Below are 5046 nucleotides of genomic sequence, written 5' to 3' on the forward strand. Positions count from 1 at the left end.
GCAGGCCGGGAGCTGTAGTCCGGGGAAGGGGGTGGTGGCCCCGGCGCTGCATCACGGAGAGCCGCCGGCAGGGTTGCACGCCGCCGGCAGGGTTGCACGTCGCCGGCGGTGCCCCGCCCCGCCGCGTCGCCTGCCGGGAGGTGTAGTCCCCGGGAGGGGAAGGGGCGGTGAGGTCCGGCATGTGGCTGGCGGGGCGGAGCAGGGAGGTTAGCGGGGCAGAGGTGGCGGCGGGTGACGGCGGCGAGGCGCGGTGCTCCCGGCCCTGTCGCCGTCCACTGGGTTTGGTTTTTTTTTTCCCTTCGCTCTATTTTCGTGTCCTCCCACCACCTTCCCGCGGCTGGCGGGCTGTGGTGGCGCCGGCAGGCCCTGCCGGGCTTCCCTGAGGGAGGGAGGGCAGGCGAGCAGGCAGACGCGTGGGCCAGCCCGTGTGAACAGCTCCCAGCAGGTGTTTTGAGGGATGAAGTTTGTAGCGAAACTCTTTCCTTCCACCTCCCGAGGAGCGACCGAGTGGCCTCCAGCTCAGGCAAATAAGCGGGTCGTGGTGCTTGCCCGAGAGCAAGCTGGCTGCCCAGCGCACTTGTGCCCCAAGTCTCGTCAAGGAGTGCCACCAGCCGCTGTCATTGAGGCCCTTTTTTCTTTCTCATGACGGTAGCTCAGCCAGTGGCTGAACTGCCGCCATTTATTTAGCTGGAAGAGACTACAGATCTGACATACGGGCACACAACTGCCCAAAATTGGTGGATTCACAGTGAGAAACTGGAGCTGTGGAAATGGGCAGTGGATGCAGAGCGAGGCGGTCAAAGAAACCCCACGGTGAGAAAGCAATCTCAACCAGCCATGACCCCAGAGAGCTTTTGGCTCGTGGCAATGCCTGGAAAGGGCAGGGTGCTACAAGAGGACAGCAGGTTATTTTTCATTGGGCTGTACATGTGTATGAAAATATATGATTTAGATAATATGCAAAAATATTTTTGTTGTAGCATAGCCAGTACACACGCATTTTCCCTTCTAAAGTAGCCACAGTTTTTGGCTGGATGCTTGGATCAAATGCTAATGGTTACCTCGTTCAAGGAAGGCGATGTGCTGATTCACTTCAGTGGACTTTACATGCTGAAAACCATAGGAGGGCAGCTACAAAGTGCCCTGATGTTTGGTACCCTGGTTTGGTTGTATACGAATAACTTCGAGAGGGAGCCATAGCACATCTCTGGATATCCATGTAGACAGCAGTGATAGCAAGTTTACCTTTTATAAGGTGAAATATCATCCATCACTACACAAAACTGTCAGCAAGTCCAATTCCCATGAAAAAGAGGCATCAATGACATTCCTAACAGTAGGAGTGACTGAGGCCCTGTCAGAATTTAAGTGAATTGCTAAAGTCTTTTTGTTCTACTAGATTCTACTATATATATCTGTGTAACTAGACATATGTATGATTTATCTATTTCTCTTCTATGCAGTTTAGTGATGATGAATGACTGAAGATTAGCATGGTAACTGTCTTCCCTATCGTTTCATGCTATCATGATAATGTATTTTCACTATTTTGCAGAAAGGATCACTCAAAAAGATTAACTAGACTGGCATCTATAGGAATAAACTTCTGCTGAGCCAAATCTCTTCAGCATGAAAAATTTCTGGAGAGCATATATATTTAGTACGTAGGAGGTAGAAACTTTGAAATCTCACAGTGCTGTTCATGGGGAGCCAAGGAATCAAATTGATGAGAGTCTGGCATCTAAGGGACCTTACTCTAAGTATTTAGACTGGCAACGTCATAGAGAGAACGATTAAAGGGTATGAGGAAGAGAAAGCAAAATGTAATTGTTCGTTTTGTGGTATTAAAGAAAGTACACTTGAAGGCTACTTCTAGTTCAAATATTACAAAATGTACAAAGTTGCGCTAGTTGTTACTTTCTGCAGAAAGCCTAACCTTTCACCTCCCACTGTTTCCTACTTTTCTCTTTCAGAAAAAGTGTGGCACTGCTCCTCCTGGAACAGGAAATAGTATGCAGTGTTTCTGTACATGGTTCAAGCTGTCTTCCCCTGTCACAGACGGGTCTTAGAGATTTGTTCATGTTTCTCCCCCCCCCCTTCCTATGAATTTCCTTGTTTACTATATGTATACTTACAGCATTTAAATGTAGATTTAATTTCGCTTCTAAATGTCCTGCTTAAAACCATAACTTTTTTTCTGTTATATGTCAAAAATCAATTCTACCTGCTCCTTGAAGACAAGTTTTACTGATTTCCATGGGAGTAACATAGCATATACTGAAGAGAGAGAAACCTACACTGGATGGAGCACATAGGCAGTAAGGATCCAGGATCCCAGTAATTAGTCACAGTTCTATAAAGGCTATACTCCTTCACCACTGTGGTAGATTCTTTTTACCCAGTGATGTTTGGAGCTGTGGACTGGAACTCTGTTCCACCAATAAAATGTTTAAAATGTTGCATATCTAGAAACAATTTGACCCTTGTACCCTGAGATGCTGCCTAGCATGTTTAGAATGATTTCTCATGTTTCAAATGCAAAACAACCTGCAGACATAAAACCCACCTCTTTTAATTTTGACCGTAATATTAAAAAACATCTACTGCACTCTTCTTGATTGGGTTGAGCATGAAACTCTGCAGTCTGCAGTGAGGAACTGCATAAAGTGAACTACAATCAGTACCTGCAACGTGGGATCTCAGTTTCACAACTGAAGGGTAAAAATTGATTAGGGAGGATACTGGAGACTAAAGTTCATGATTTGTACAAGGAGAGTAAATGCAAAATGGTCTGTTTCTTTCACTAAACAAAATAGACAAATGTCTAAATCAGGAAAGCCTTTGCAATGTTTTCTGTAAATAACAGGACTTGTTACAGCAGTAGGAGTGAGTTTGAGTGAGTTTGGATTTCACATTTCTTTTTCAAGCAGATAGCAGTTTCAATCTAAGACAACAGCATAGAAACAGAAAACTCAGAAGATTCTTTTTCTGCCCTTTCTCTTTTCTTTGGTTTTCTTGCAAGCTGCAAAATGAGTACCATTTTTACCTACATAGGTATGTTTATAAATTATTGCATTTACTAAATTTGTGTTAGTTGAAGGGAGATAAGCAGGCTCCATGGAATAAGTTGTAATTAATAGAAAGCAAAAATGCTGTTTCTGAAAGGGGAAGGAATGGCATTAAGTCTTGAAGTATGTCCTAAATCTGCTACTGCTAAAATATTTACCCTTGCACATCATCTTGTGAAGCAAGGTGATGAACAGGACCTTAGTTCCAGCTCAGTTGTTGACTGTTCAGTAGTACGTATGACATCAGTCAGGTAGATTTAATTGGTTTTGCATTGAAGAAGTCAACAGTGTCTGCTTCAAATGTTTTTCTTCCCGTTAAAGGTGGATTGTTTCTCCTTAGATTCCTGTCTTTTGAGCACTTTTCCCTAAACAGTGTATATAAACAGCGTAAAATGTAATATAGAAAGATTGTTTTTCCCCAGCTGATCCAAAGTGTTTTAAACAGCTTTGTGCACATATGCTCATGTTGTGGTCTGCCTCATAATCATCTGTAAGAGCACTTTCCTTCCATTCACAGTCACTTCCACTTTCCATTTGCAATTGCTTGCCATCATTGTGGTAACTACAGCAATTACTGTCTCGCATGTAATGTTGGGGGGGGAATTGTACATTTTAAATTGTCTTTTAATGTAGTCTAAATGCTGGAAGTAGTTCAGGGAAGATACCTGGCTGGAAAATACCTGGTAGACCATGGCTGGGCCCAACTGTTTTATAGTACAGTGACATCTTTTTGCTGAGCATATGGCTGCCTAAAATACTGGTGTTTGCTCTTTTTGCTCTGTAAATCCTTATTTTTTTTCAGCAGAGTTATAGCCTTCCATGAAAGCCAACTATATCCTGGGTTGCATCAAAAGCAGTGTGGCCAGCAGGTCGAGGGAGGTGATTCTGCCGCTCTTCTCTGCTCTGGTGAGACCCCACCTGGAGTACTGCAGCCAGCTCTGGGGCCCCCAGCACAGGAAAGACATTGACCAGTTGGAACGAGTCCAGAGGAGGGCCACAAAGATGATCAGAGGGCTGGAATCCCTCTCTTGCGAAGACAGGCTGAGAGAGTTGAGGTTGTTCAGCCTGGAGAAGAGAAGGCTCCGAGGAGACCCTATAGTGGCCTTCCAGTACCTAAAGAGGGCCTACAGGAAAGACGGGGACAAACTTTTTAGCGGGGCCTGTTGCGATAAGGCAAGGGGTAATGGTTTTAAGCTGAAAGAGGGTAGATCCTTTACTGTCAGGGAGGTGAAACATGGGCACAGGTTGCCCAGAGAGGTGGTAGATGCTCTGTCCCAGGAAACATTCAAGGTCAGGTTGGATGGGGCTCTGAGCAACCTGATCGAGTTGAAGATGTCCCGGTTGTTGGACTAGATGACCTTTAAAGGTTCCTTCCAACCCAAACTATTCCATGATTTCGTATCTTTCATCTGCTGACTGTAAAACTGCTTTTTGTTTTAGCATCTTAGACCCTTATAATTTGTGAAACGCAGCTAAAAGACGTGTTCGCTCCTTGTTACCAGCCTGTTAAAAGCAAGAGGCGTCCTTCCCGGGCGGCCGTGCCTGTGGCACAGCCTGCACCTACCGCTGTCCCGGCCGGGCCGCCGCTCAGCTCGCCCCGGGAGCGCGGCGCCGGCAACGGCACCACGAGAGGACGCCAGCAACCGGGAGAGGAGCTGGTGCTACCCCACAGCGGGAAGCTCTCCAGAGCCTTCAACCGGCCGCCCCGCGGGCGCCAGCCACCCCCAGCGACGGTGCTTGACCTCAAGATGGCGAAGCCCCGGGCTGGGTCAAGGCGCCGCATCGCCCGCCCCCAGCAAAGATGGCGGCGGTCCGGAGGCCTTTTCCTCTCTCTCCTGCCCTTCTAGCCGCTGCCGCTTTATGGTTGGGCGCCTCGTTGTCTGGGCAAGGAGCGGGAGGGCGCTCTGGCAGGGCCGCCTCTATGGTGTCGCGGCGCGATGCAGGTCGGGCCGCTGACGGAAGGGGCGGGTCACATGAC

Source organism: Rissa tridactyla, chromosome 4 (genome assembly GCF_028500815.1).
Source record: "Rissa tridactyla isolate bRisTri1 chromosome 4, bRisTri1.patW.cur.20221130, whole genome shotgun sequence".
In the NCBI taxonomy this organism is placed as follows: Eukaryota; Metazoa; Chordata; class Aves; order Charadriiformes; family Laridae; genus Rissa; species Rissa tridactyla.